This window comes from Sminthopsis crassicaudata, chromosome 1 (assembly GCF_048593235.1).
Source record: "Sminthopsis crassicaudata isolate SCR6 chromosome 1, ASM4859323v1, whole genome shotgun sequence".
Classification (NCBI taxonomy): domain Eukaryota; kingdom Metazoa; phylum Chordata; class Mammalia; order Dasyuromorphia; family Dasyuridae; genus Sminthopsis; species Sminthopsis crassicaudata.
In genome coordinates this window covers 145329295-145344450 of record NC_133617.1, presented here as the reverse complement: position 1 = coordinate 145344450, position 15156 = coordinate 145329295, and positions in this window count along the sequence as shown.

Here is a 15156-nt window from a genome sequence, read left to right as displayed (position 1 = left end):
TTTAGGACATGTAGTAACAGATACTTGGAAATTTTCCCAAATCCTATATACATGGAGACAGGATAAGTTTTTGTTTTGTTTTGTTTTGTTTTGCTTTTTGTTTCTTTTTTAAAGGTTCCATCTGCCATTGAAAAGTAGATTACTGGGGATTCAAATGTTTGATTTGACTAATAAAACTGAGCTTAGCTCCGATAAACTTTTAGGAACTTTAGTCTATTAATAAAAAATCGGGGAAAGGCTGGAATAAATATTTATTGGACCACATCCTTGAGGGTGAATTACTCTCTTCCTATGAATTAAATCTTCCCTGATTGGATTGATTCAGTTTAAAAAATACAATCCCTGAGCATTGGGATTGTAGTCTAATTTTTGTTTTTGCGATCTTAATACCTGGCACATAGTAAGTGCTTAATAAATACTTGTTGTTTAATTAATCCTTCAAGGCTTATCTGGAGCTACTTCCTCTGTGAAGATTTCCCTGACTCTTTTCCTCCATCTTTATAATTGGTAGTGCTGCTTTAACAACTTCTAAACACCTGGAACTGTGCTTTATAATAATGGGTATAAAAATAATTCCTTCCACAGAGTGCAAACTTCAGGATAGTGCCTTTTCTTTGATTTTATGCCCAACACAGCCATGACTGTGAGAAGATACTTAGATGTTTGACTTGAAGCAAGCACAATGCATTAGCACCTTTTGGCCATACAGGAAAGGATCTGATTAACAAATGAGCCAGGTAACAAGTAGATAAATTAGGGGCACCAAGGTGGCTCAGCGGATATGGTGGCAGACCTAGAGTCAGGAAAACCAGAGTTCAAATCCAGCCTCAGACATTTACTAGCTGTGTGACCCTAGAATTTCCTCATCCGTAAAATGTGCTAGAGAAGGAAATGGCAAACCATTCCAGTATCTTTGCTAAGAAAATCCCAAATGGAGTCTTGAAGAGTTGGACAGGATTCAACACAACAAAAAGTCAGCAAGGGAAAGAATCTGATTAATAAGTGAGCCAAGTAACAGGTAAATTAGATGTGAAACTGCCTGTGTGACCTTTGAGCAAGTAACACAATTTTTCTTGCTTTCAGTTTGCTCATCTATATTATGAGGTGGTTGAACTAATTGACTTCTGAAGTACCTTTCACCTTTGATCTAAGATCTTGTGATCTCAGTAATCAGAAGTCTAAATGGATCAGTGATCTCTCATGATGTGGCTCTCTTCTCTGTACTAGTGCAGATTGCAATCCTTATGTCCTATTTGATTGCTATTCATGATGACTTTGAATTGAGGACATTAACACAATATAAAATAAATAAGTAATTTACTACACCACTGGCTCCAAAGGAACATATGGGAGCCCATTATTCACACACCTGAATAAATAATTATTCCCATATTTGCCTATATTGATACCAGAAAAATGCAAGTCTTTTTCTCTGGGAAAAAATATGGATTAAATACATTAACTCTAAATGCCCCTTTTAGGTGACTTTAAAAGTTTTAAAATAACTTACAAAGAATAATCCCCAAAATAGATATCTTAAAGATATATTGAAGAGTTTTTTCCACTCAGAATTATACAGACCCAGCGATCAGGGCCTGGAATTCATGATCCATATAAGATGGTCTAATCACAGAATGTGTCTTCCAATTAGTATTCTATGATTTTTTTAATTATAAAAATGGTGACTTGGATGTCTCTGTAGGATTAAGATGAATCTTGCAATGCAATTTTTTGGTTTGTGTGCTTTTTTTAAGAAATAGTAACACCTCTGTCCTTCCTGCTGGGAATAATGACTAACATTTATATAGAACTTTAAGGTTTGCAATGGATCTTAGTTATTAGTTGAGTCTCATGCCCACCATGTGTAGTAGATATTATTCCCATTTTACAAATGAGGAAACAGTTTCTCAGTTTAGTGAGTTACCCAGGGCTTAGGGCTGATAAATGTAAGGCAGTATTTGAATTGGCCTAGTTTCAAGTCCAGTAAACAAAATTCCAGTGGGTTGCAGCATCATTTCTCCCACCCAAATGCAGGTTCCTTCATTGGGGCAATTTCTGGTCTTCAGAGGGCTCTTTGCTACCTCTCATTCCCCATCCATTGCCACAGCATTTTTAAGGAGGGCTCATTTTTGGTCAAATCCACACAGTATTTTGGATAGTAGCATGCTTTCCTATGAATTATCTAAAAAGCCAAGGGTTCAGTCCAGACTTCTAGCCCTAGAGTAAGTACATGAGAAGATTTATTAGGTTAGTCTCCATGGCAAAGCATCTTGAGTCTATTACCAAAGTATGGATTAACTGAGCAAATAAGTATTTTATTAAGCTACAGTGCCAGCACTAGTGATTAAAAAAAAAAAATTGAACTAGTCCCTGTCATCAAGGATCTTATGCTCTATGGAAAAAAAATTTGGACAGTTATTAGCTTTCAAATGAATACAAAAATTATGACCCTGTGGGAAGGTCCTAGCAACTGGGGAGATCACCTGAAGGATTCTAAGAAGGTGAATTGGATGTCCAGTTTGACTGGACAGAAAAGTATGAAGGAGAGCAATAAATGGAGTGTCCCAAAAGTTTAGTGCCATTTAAAAACTTTTTTGGGGGAATTACTTAAAACTTAATTAAGATTTTCAAGACCTCCCTTGGATGTATAATAATAACCTTCCTATGGTTAGAAAGGTAGAGTCAGATTAGCACTTCATCTCCCAAATTAACTCTTCCATTTGACCTGATTTTGACCAAATGTTGGGCAAAAAACATTTTCAACATTGGTTGATGGTGCTGGTGGAAGAGGGAGAGAAATCACAAAAGTTAAAAACAATTCATATTTACATATTTTTAAGCAGATTAAAGAAGAGACATAAAAGCTTCAATTCTACCAGATTAATTACCACCAGGTCAATATTGGCTGATTTGTTTTTAAAAAGTTGGTTAAGGAGATAGAAACTATCTAAATAACATTTATTCCCTAATAACTGTGAATGGAATTGCTTATAAACTATGACTAATTCTCCAAATTTGGCTTTGTTATGTATTGTGATTTATAAAAACAAATTTACCTTCATATTTACATTTTCCTTAAACTGATACCAAGAATCTCTTTTTTAAGTTATAGAATACATTGATTTGGGTAGGACTGAAGAGAGGAGATGGAGAAAAAGAAGGAAATTAATTCAGGGGAGCAAAATGTGAATTAACCAACCCTAAAATGCAGACAAAGTAGACTTTCCCACTTACAAGGACTACATAATTCCTTTCTCTGTCTATCCTACCCTGATCTATAAAGTCCCTTCCTTCCTCCCTTATCTTACTCTCCTTCATCTAATGCTTTCTAACATATGCCCTTGAGCTTCCCTACATATATCCCCTTTAGTCTACATGTCCTTAAATTCTACTTCAGATAAATATTTTCACTCTTTCTTCTGCCTCACCAATCAGGTCAAAAAAACATTTGAAAGGCACTGTGCTAAGTGCCAAGAACACAAAGGTCAAATCTTATTCTGAGGAAATCATAGATTTCACCAAACTGATTCATATCTCAACAAAAATAGCTAATATTTATTGAGAGCTTACTATGTGCCAGGCATTGTGTGCTAAACGCTTTACAGTTATTACTCATTTGATCCTACTAACAATCCTGTTAGGTCAGTGCTCTTCTTTATGCTTGTTTTACAGATGAGAAACAGAGGCACGTAATGGTTAAATGACTTGCCCAGGGTGACATAGATAATAAATGTCTTGCCATAGCTAGTAAATGCCTGAGGCTAGATTTGCACTCAGATCTTTCTGACTCCAAATTAGGTATGTTATCCATTGTATCACCTGGGGGGATCAGGAAGTTGTACACGAATTTAGCCTGGAAAGAAGCTAGGGGAGAACATTGCAGCATAACCTGTATAATGGCCAAGGTGGAAGATTCAATGCCAAGTTCATAATGGTTTGGCTTAGAAAACTAGATGCATGAAGAAGAATAATGTGAAATAACTTGTGAAGGTAGGCTCCAGACACAATGGAGAGAGATTTAGATGTCAAACTAAGGAGATTGCACATTATGCTGGAGGGAACACAGCCACTTTTTTGGAGCTGAGGAGTAACACGGTCAGATTTGTGAATTAAGGATATTATTTTGGCAACATGATTGCCTTTATAAATAGCATTTAATTTTTTTGTAATTATATATATAGTTTTCAACATTCATTTTTTAATATTGGCGTTTTAGATTTTTCTCCCATCCCCCTCTCCAAAACAGCAAGAAATCTGATATAGGTTATATATGTGCAATCATATTAAAAATACATCCACATTAGTCATGTTGTGAAAGATGAATCAGAACCAAAGAGGAAAAACATGAGAAAGAAAAAAAATAAAAAATAAAAACAAAATTTAAAATATATGTTTTGATCTGCATTCAGACTCCATAGTTCTTTCTCTGGATGTAGATAGTTCTTTGGAATTGTCTCATTATTGTATTGCTAAGATTTAAGTCTTTCATAATTGATCATCAAACAATGTTGCTGTTATTGTGTACAATGTTCTGGTTTTGTCACTTCATTTAGCATCAGTTCACTTAAGACTTTTCAATTTTTTCTGAAAGCATCCTGCTTGTCATTTCTTATAGCACAACAGTATTCCATTATATTCATATATAACATCTTATCCAACCTTTCCTACTTGATAGACATCCCCTCAATTTCCAATTCTTTGTCACTATAAAAAGAGCTGGAAGCATGATTTCAATGAAGGCCTGAATCACTTAAGTGGCCCTGCCCCTTTATTAGGGGGTTTTAGGATACTAGGCTTTTTCTTCCTTATCCCTTATCCCTGAAACAACAGTCCCACTGAGAGGAACTTTACCTTGAAACCTCAGGAGGCTTTGGTCTTCTCTTAACTGTGAGAAACAAGACCATTGTCTACAATGGCCCTTAGACTGCTTTGAAGATAACAATATGGAATAACATCCAGAATGCTGGTTGTAGAATCAAGATTAGATTTTAATCTTACCACCATATGATCATGGGCAAAACTGCTCTGTGCCTCCATTTCTTCTTCTATAAAATTAAATGAGATTAGGCTCAATAACTTCTAAGGTCTCTTCTAGGTTCAAATCTAGGCTCCCGGCATGCTCTCCCGGTACTACCATCTTGGATTATCCTTTATTTTTTCCTCTTGTGGCTGCTTTCATTATAGCTTGATTCTCAAGCTCAATTCTTTGGTGAGATCTGAAGAACTCCTAGGTGATTGTCACAAAACTGTTTAAGAATCCAAGGGTCGTGGGGCCTCATACTCATAAAGAAGAGCTCACCCCACATGACAAGTTTAAAAATCTTTGTTCTAAAACATTTGGTGGAGGCTATTTGAATTTGAAACTTAACCTCTCAGGCATAGATGCACTCTGGAGGGCTCTGAGAGAAGGCTATTTTTTTCCTTCCTGATGCACTTCAGCAGTTGTACATGAGCACTGACCATCTAGTGGTTTTTGTCCTCTTTGTTCTTTAAAAATGTTTCCTTTGTCCCTCATAGTCTTCTGACACTAGATACATGCTGTATGAAAGATCAAGAAAAAAAAAAAAAATCTCCCCTTTTTATGACCCTCTCTCCCATTTGTGTGAAAGAGAGCTAAGCCATAAACATGGTATGAAAAAAAAAATTCTTATATACCATCTTGATTACTAACATGTGTACAAATTTCCATTCATAAATTTAAAATTCAGGCTCCTCCCAGTCATCTGTTTTCTAGCAACATTACAAGGCCAGCGGAGGAAAGCAAACAGATGGTCAGGTACTAGCCCTCTGTCTTCCCTAAGACTGGGCTTGCCCCCTTGGCTTCCTTTTGTCCTCTCATGTGGAATGTTGTAGCCCTCTAATTGCCAGGGTCCTCTTACTGAGAACTAAGGCTTAGGTTGGGAAGGATTCTAGCTCCAGTCCTATTTTACAGAGGCTCAGGGGGAAGTGACTAGGAAATGCTCCCTTAGCTGACATGGGACAAGCAGTAGCTTTTGTTCTCTTCTCTTTGCTAGTATTTATTCATATTATTTCTGACCCTCGCTCCCAATTTTTGGGTAACATGGATAGCATTTAATTTTAGTGGGTTTTTTGGGGAGGAGGTCTTAGTTTTTCCTTATTTCATAGTAACAACAAGATCATAACAATTAGCTCCTCTTTTTTGGATAAAGAAACCAGGCCTGGACATTTGGTACAGTAACAAGAGTACTAGTTTTGAAGGCAGAGAAGCTAGTGAGGTTTCAACTTTAGTTCTTCCACTTGCTAGCTTAGCTCTCTTGTGATTCTCAATAGGACTAATTAGTAATTTCCACTCAAAGTTAGATAACATTTTAAGGCTGCAAAGCTCTTTACATATATCATCTCAATTGAACCCCAACAACCATGCTCTGAAGTCAATGTTCTTATTATTTATGCTTTACAGATAAAGAAACTGAGTCTCATTGACACTCAATGACTTTTCTGGTATCATATAATTAGCTTATAAATGACAGAGGCAAGATTTGTATTCATATTTTCCTGACTTCTAAAATCAACATTTCAACCACTGTCATTCTGGGATAACTTTTTAAATTCTTTGGACTTTAGTTCCCTCCTCTGCAAAATTAAAGCTTGAACTAATAAGCCATTAGTCTCTAATGTACGTTCCAGAAAACTTTACGGGACTAATATGTGAACCTATAAATTTACAGTAAATCTCTCAAGGATAACCTATCCTAAAGGGCAGAACTAGTGAGATGGAAATCACAGTAAGGTAGATTTTGACTTGCTGTAAGAAAAAGAAACAAAAAACATCAATGACAGCTATTTCAAAATGGCAGCCTCAGAAGTAATAGCTTTTTCATCATGAAAGATCTTAAACATTTATTATATAACTATTGGTCAAGGATGTTGTAGAGAAAGATTCCAACTCAGGGATAGATTGAACTAGAGAGCCTCTGAGATCTATCCCTTCCTATTTGGAGATTCTGGGATTCTAGGATACAGATGGTAGCAGAATCTGAATCCACAGTCACCTCAATCACAACTAATTTCTTAGCTCACTGAACCATAATGCTTTTCATGGAAGGTTTCCCCATGGAATAGTTTGGCATAACTAATGGATTTTATTTGGCAGCTGCAGGACCCAAATGCCAAACTAGGATATGGCTCTTAATTTTTTTTTTTTTTTCTATTGACAATGCATCTCAGTTGTTGAGCTAGCTTCCGAGGTTGTTTGGCTTAGTTCCACCGGTGCTGTTGGAACAACTGTGAAATGTCTTAGAAAACTGATATGGTCTTTTGGGGGGCCTGTTGGATAACATTACAATTTTGAATGCTACTTAGCTTAGATTCACTTTTAGTGACAATTTATTTCTGTTCATCTTGAGAATCAGTCCCTAAGCAAGTGATACACAGTGTCCAGATACAAAGAATTTCACATTCTTTTATTTATTGAAAACCATCATGGTATAAATGAGAATATACCCATTCTGTAGCTGAGCTTCTCAATATGTGGGGTATTGAACTATAAATGACTGAATGAATAAATGAATAGCATTTATTAAATGTTTACTATATGCCAAGTGTTGTGCTATATAATGGGCATAAAATATAAATTAGAGGCAGTCCCTGCTCTTGGTATGTCCCCTCCCTGATGTTATGGTCTTCTTTGAAAAGGAAGGACAAACAACATTTTCTTTTTTTTCTCTCTCTCTTTTTTTAAATTTTATAATTATAAATTTTTTGACAGTATATATGGATGAGTAATTTTTTTTATAACATTATCCCTTGTATTCATTTTTCCAAATTTTCCCCTCCCTCCTTCTACTCCCTCCTCTAGATGACAGGCAATCCCATATATTTTACATGTGTTACAGTATAACCTAGATACAATATATGTGTGTAAATCCAATTTTCTTGTTGCACATTAAGTATTAGATTCCGAAGGTATAAATAACCTGGGTAGATAGACAGTAGTGCTAACAATTTACATTCACTTCCCAGTGTTCCTTCTCTGGGTGTAGTTGTTTCTGTCCATCATTGATCAACTGGAAGTGAGTTGGATCTTCTTTATGTTGAAGATATCCACTTCCATCAGAATACATCTTCATACAGGATTGAAGTGTACAGCGATCTTCTGGTCCTGCTCATTTTACTCAGCATCAGTTCATGTAAGTCTCTCCAAACCTTTCTGAATTCATCCTGCTGGTCATTTCTTACAGAGCAATAATATTCCATAATCTTCATATACCATAATTTACCCAACCATTCTCCAATTGATGGACATCCATTCATCTTCCAGTTTCTAGCCACTACGGAAAGGGCTGCCACAAACATTTTGGCACATACAGGTCCCTTTCCCCTCTTTAGTATTTCTTTGGGATATAAGCCCAATAGCAGCACTGCTGGATCAAAGGGTATGCACAGTTTGATAACTTTTTAGGCATAGTTCCAAATTGCTCTCCAGAATGGTTGGATTCTTTCACAGCTCCACCAACAATGTATTAGTGTCCCAGTTTTCCCACATCCCCTCCAACATTCATCATTATTTGTTCCTGTCATCTTAGCCAATCTGACAGGTGTGTAGTGGTATCTCAGAGTTGTCTGACAAACAACATTTTCAAAGGTTCTATTCTGAGTCCTCTCCTCTCCATGACCTCATCAACTCCCTAAAGTTTCTTTATTATTTTTTTATTAATAGTTTTTATTTACCAGATATTTGCATGGGTAATTTTACAACATTGACAATTGCCAAACCATTTGTTCCAATTCCCCCCCCCCCCCCCGCCCCCATGGCAGGTTGACCAATAACTCCCTAAGTTTTCATTAGCATCTCTATGGATCTAGATATCCAGCCTCAGTCTCTTCCTAGTCCTGTTGCACCAATTTCCTATTAAACAACTTCGGACTTTGTTTTCTGGAAACACCTCAACCCAGCATGTCTTAAAAAATAACACATTATCTTTTCCCCAAAACCTAGCCTTCTACCAAACTACCATTTTTCTTTGGAAAACCTTCCAAGTTTGTAATTCTATCATTATTCTATACTCCTTCTTCTCCATACCCCACATATCCCAGCAGTTGCTAAACCTTGCCATTTCTACTCATGATATCTCTTGCTTCTGATCTCTTCTCTATTTTCATAGTCACTATCTTAGGTGAGCACTTTTGAAAATGTTATTTGTCCTTTCTTCTCAAAGAAGACCATGATATCAGGGAAGGGATGCCATGACATGTAAGTGAATTGGATTAAAGTGAAGGAGGGCTGTCCAAAGCCTTCAGCCTCATTTTTTCCACCAGTTCAGTTGTTACATGTACCACTCCCTCTAAAACATTGCATTTGGATTCTAGGGTAGACTGTGGGTCTGGACTTCTACTAATATAAGTCAGATTCCCCATTGATGTGCTTTTCCCCTAAACTGTTGGATAGGAAACACATTTAGCTCGAAGCAAGGCACTTTTTAAGATGGCAAGTAAGAACAGTAGCTATAAAATATTTGGCCTCAAATCTGGAATTTACTCTCCCATAAATATAAATAGCATCTGTGAGAAGACTGTATATAAACTCATAACACAACAATAATGAGGCACCCATTTAAAAAAAAATATGGCCAATGCAATTTACTTCTCCTGTAAATTCTATAGGGGCCTTGATGTCTTTTTATACAGCTCCCTCTGTGCCATTGTGTCTCCACTTAACTGGACTTTTGAGAATTTCTCTCTGGAGCTCAGTTTTCAGTTTTCAGGAATAATTTTCTCTTGAATCCAAATTTGGTTCTTTTCTCTGCTGCCAGGGATCACACTCCTTTAAGCTTTCTCCTTGAGTGACAGTCTTTCTGTTTCTATATCTGACAAGGAAATATTCATGCTTTTGATTAATTTTAGATACCTCTCAATTGTGTTCTAAACTGTGACAAATACTCAAAGTGCTGATTTGCATGTCTTCCATTGGGTGAGTAATTGAGTTAATAGATGTAAGGGTGGTTAGTAGGGAAAGAAGGAGAGAAACTCCTCTTTCCTTCTCTTTTTCTTCCCAGACTCTGGTACAGACAGGAGATTCACATACTTCAAAACTCCTGGTGAACTTCCTTAACTTCCTCCAGGGCTGGAAGACTTAGCAATTAAGCTTCCTCCTCTATGGACGATGTGTAGCTCCTCCTCCAATTCCCTCAGGGAAATATTTTTATATTTCCTAAAGGGACACAGAGGATAGACATCTTTTTATAGGAGAAAGTATCCAGAAGGAGGGATAGATAACAATATGAAGTGCAGCACAAAGATCAAAAAAAAAAAAAAAAAAAAAAATGAAGGGGAAAGACCTTTAGATTTGGCAATTAAAAGGTGACTGGCAACTTTGAAGAGTGTAGTTTTAAATGAGTGTTGATATAAAAAAACTGATTGAAAAATATTGGAGTGAGAAAAGAGGAAGTAGAAACAATGAGTAAAGACAACTTTTTTACCCCCAGGAGTTTGACAGATCAAGAAACATAAGAATATAGCTTAAGGAGATAGAAGAGGTAGTTTTTGTTGTTGTTGTATTTTGTTTTGTTTTTACTATGGGTGATATTAGACATATTTGAAGGAAGTCAGAAGGGAAGGAATCAATAGGTAAGAAGAGATTGGAAAGAGAGAGTGTAATACCAGAGAAACTGAACAAGATAGAAATTAAAGAACAATTTAATAATTTATTAAATAGGAGAGATTTACTGGGATCAAATGGATCCATGGTTTGGTCCCAGGGCTGAAGAAGACTATTGTCTCAAAGAATCTTGCTGAGTGCCACTTGGTCTCTCCTAATCCCACCTTGTCTTGTGGTATCTGTATCTCCTGACCACACTTCTCTTTCTTATACCTAATTCGTTTAGGGTACTTAGTCCCTTTCAGAATTTAACCTGCCAGCTAAGGGCATGTCCCAAGCTCATGGGGTACTCTCTTTCCACTGGGTAATTGTGAGTTCCACTGAGGAACTTGTTTTTCATATGCTCTCCCACTCATTTCATATTTATCAATCCTGGTGTCTGTTGTATCCTTCCCTTTTGTCTGTAACCTATTCCCCTAAATAAATTTACCAGAGAGAATGGCCTTTGTGAAATTCTTCTTTGACCAAACCCAACTTTTAGTGCCAACCATCATCTGGTATCTACATCACCCCACATCATTTTAACCACACATCATTTTGAAACTCGAACTAATCAGTAATACATTGGTGTTTGGCAAGTAATAACATGGTGATGGTAGATCAGGTAGCTGATGGAACTGAGAGCAGCACACAGTGTGGGGTTGTATTGCTTAACTATAGGGTCCAGTTTAGAAAAGCATGAAAGGGAGGTGAGATCAGCAATAAAAGCCTAAAATAGTATAACTTATAAAATGCTTTGCTAGAATTTAGGTCAATTAATAGTTTGTATTTATGTAACACTTTAAGATTTGCTAATCACTTTTACATAAGCTATCTTATCTTTCTGAGATAAAGAAATCAAGGGTTATATTGAGGTTAAACAATAGCTTTAGAAATGGGTTAAGACATAGGAATAATGGAATAACTGGGAGCTAGGGACAAAAAAATTAATAAAATCCAAAATAAAATAAACAAACAAAAACAATCTAGACTATCAGGGTTTTAATCAAAGAAGTAGGACATTTGTAGGTAATAGGGAGTCCAGGACATTTTCACTTTATATGTGATTGGGTGTGGTGGTAGGGTGGTTCCTAGAATCTGAGAAGATTAAGGAACTGAGGGGTTCAGATATTTCAGGAAGCATCACCAGGAATGTGAAAGGGCTGGAGTTAGAAAAGAGAGAAAGATGATAATCCATAGAAAACAGACAAATCATCTTTATTGGGTATAAGATATTAAGAGAGTGAGCTTCAAAGAGGAGAGGTTTCTGAGTAATAGTAGTCTTCTCTAACAGATGAAATTGCTGAACCACTGTTAGTGCAAAATGGAGTAAGGCAAATGTTCTGATTTTCAGAAAAGGGAAGAGAACAGATCTTGCAAACTACAAATCAGTGAATTTGACTTTAATTTCTAGGAAAGAATTCTTTTTTTTTTTAAAGCAAGAAATGACATTTTATTGTTTATTATTGAAGAAGTTCTTGGCTTTGTGATACCTAACTACATTTTAAAAAAATTAATTTTATAATTATAACTTTTTTTTGACAGCACATATGCATAGATAATTTTTTTTAACTACATTATTCTTGTACTCCCTTCTGTTCCAAAAATTTTCCCCTCCTTCCCTCCACCCCCTCCCCTAGATGGCAGGCATTCCCATACATATTAAATATCTTATAGTATAAACCTAGGTACAATATATATATGCAGAACCGAATTTTGTTGTTGTTGTTGTTGCAAAGGAAGAATTGTATTTGGAAGGTAAAAATAATCTGGGAAGAAAAACAAAAAAAAATGCTCACAGTTTATACTCATTTCCCAGTGTTCCTTTTCTGGATGTAGCTGATTCTGTCCATCATTGATCAATTGGAATTGGATTAGCTCTTCTCTATGTTGAAGATATCCACTTCCATCAGAATACATCTTCATACAGCATCGTTGTTGAAGTATAGAGCGATCTTCTACTTCTGCTCGTTTCACTCAGCATCAGTTGATGTAAGTCTCTCCAAGCCTCTCTGTATTCCTCCTGTTGGTCATTTTTTACAGAACAATAATATTCCATAATCTTCATATACCATAATTTACCCAACCATTCTCCAGTTGATGGACATCCATTCATTTTCCAGTTTCTAGCCACTATAAAAAGGGCTGCCACCAACATTTTGGCACATACAGGTCCCTTTCCCTTTTTTAGTATTTCCTTGGGATATAAGCCCAGTAGTAGTACGGCTGGGTCAAAGGGTATGCACAGTTTGATAACTTTTTGGGCATAATTTCAGATTGCTCTCCAGAATGGTTGGATTCTTTCACAACTCCACCAACAATGCATCAGTGTCCCAGTTTTGGGAAAGAATTCTAAAGCAGATCATCAAAATGATAATTAAATATCTCAGTGGCAATGTAGATAAAGTATTGGGCTTGGAATAAGGATGACTTAGTTCAAAACTGACCTCAGACATTTATTAGCTATGTGAACCTTCTCTTTCTACAGTTCAAACCCTTTGAACAAGGTCAGTTCGCTTTGGGTTTTCTCATCTAAATCTCTTAGTTTCTTAAGGGAAGGTTGGGGAGGAAAGAGAATAAGCATTTATATAATACCTACCATATGACAGCCTACTGTATTTAATGCTTTACAAATAACAATCCTATGAAGTAGGTACTGTCATTATCCCCATTTTACAGTTGAGAAAACTAAGGCAGATGGAATTTAAATTGACACAACTAATACACAACTAATCTCATTTGAGTCTAGTATGAGTTAGAGATTGGATTTGAACTCAGCTCTCCCCTAGTTGAAGGGATTTCTTTTTTCTCATTTTTTTTTCTTTTTTTCTCTCATTAGAAAGATAAAACCTATACCGTTATATAAACTCTTCCAATTTCTCAACATTCTGGGGTCCCTCTTGACTATGATGTTCGCATTTTTTTTTTTTTTTTTTTTTGCTTAGGCAATCAGGGTTAAATGAAGTGTTAGGAAGTGTTAAATGTCTGAGGCCAGATTTGAACTCAGGTCCTCCTGATTTCAGGGTTGGAGCTTTATCCACTGTAACACCTAGCTGCCTCCATGTTTGCATTTTCAACTCAGCTCTGGTCCCATATGATTCTCAGTGTAGGATATGCTTGAACATAGTGAATACTCAATTTGGATTTGAATTTGACACTAGCTTTTGTCACCTTGGGCTACATTTCTCTAACTCAGTTGCCTCATTTGTCAAAAATGAAGCAGGTTTATCATGTGAGGATCAAAATGAGATAAAGAATATGAAGTGCTTTGCAAACTTTAAAACATCACATAAATCTCAGAACACAGAGATTTTGACTTTTATTTTTATTTCTCTAAGTATTAACAATCAACTGTTTTTTTATTTTTTTATTATACATTTTTATTTACAAGATATATGCATGGGTAATTTTTCAGCATTGACAATTGCAAAACCTTTTATTTCAATTTTTCCCCACCTTCTTCCCACTCCCTCCCCCAGATGGCAGATAGACCAATACATATTAAATATGTTAAAGTAAATGTTAAATACAATATATGTATATATATCCATGTAGTTATTTTGCTGCACAAAAAGAATTGGACTTGAAATAATGTATAATTAACCTGTGAAGGAAATAAAAAATGCAGGTGGACAAAAATAGAGGAATTGGAAATGCTATGTAGTGGTTCATACTCATTTTCCCAATGTTCTTTCGCTGGGTGTAGCTGGTTCTATTCATTATTGAACAAATGAAACTGATTTGATTCATCTCATTGAGATACCACATTCCTCAGAATTGATCATCATATAGTATTGTTATTGAAGTATATAATGATCTCTTACTCATTTCACTCAGCATTAGTTCATGTAAGTCTCTCCAGGCCTTTCTGAAAATTTCCTGCTGGTCATTTCTTACAGAACAATAATATTCCATAATATTCATATACCCCAATTTATTCAGCCATTCTCCAATTGATAGGCAACCACTCAGTTTCCAGTTTCTAGCCATTACAAAGAGGGCTGCCACAAAAGAGGGCTGCACATACAGGTCCCTTTCCCTCCTTTAAGATCTCTTTGGGATATAAGCCTAGTAGTAACCCTGCTGGATCAAAGGGTATACACAGTTTGATAACTTTTTGAACATAGTTCCAAATTGTTCTCCAGAATGGCTGGCTATATTCACAATTCCACCAATAATGTATCAGTGTCTCAGTTTTCCCACATCCCCTCCAACATTTAGCATTATCTTTTCTTGTTATCCTAGCCAATCTGAGAGATGTGTAGTGGTGTATCTGAGATAATAATAAGATAATTTGCATTTCTCTGATTAATAATGACTTGGAACATCTTTTCATATGGCTAGATATAGTTTCAGTTCTTCATCTCCAAATTGTCTATTCATATCCTTTGACCATTTATCAATTGGAGAATGGCTTGATTTCTTATAAATTAGAGTCAGTTCTCTATATATTTTGGAAATGAGGCCTTTATCAGAACCTTTGTGAAAATGTTTTCCCAGTTTATTGCTTCCCTTCTACTCTTGTCTGCATTAGTTTTGTTTGTACAAAAGCTTTTCAA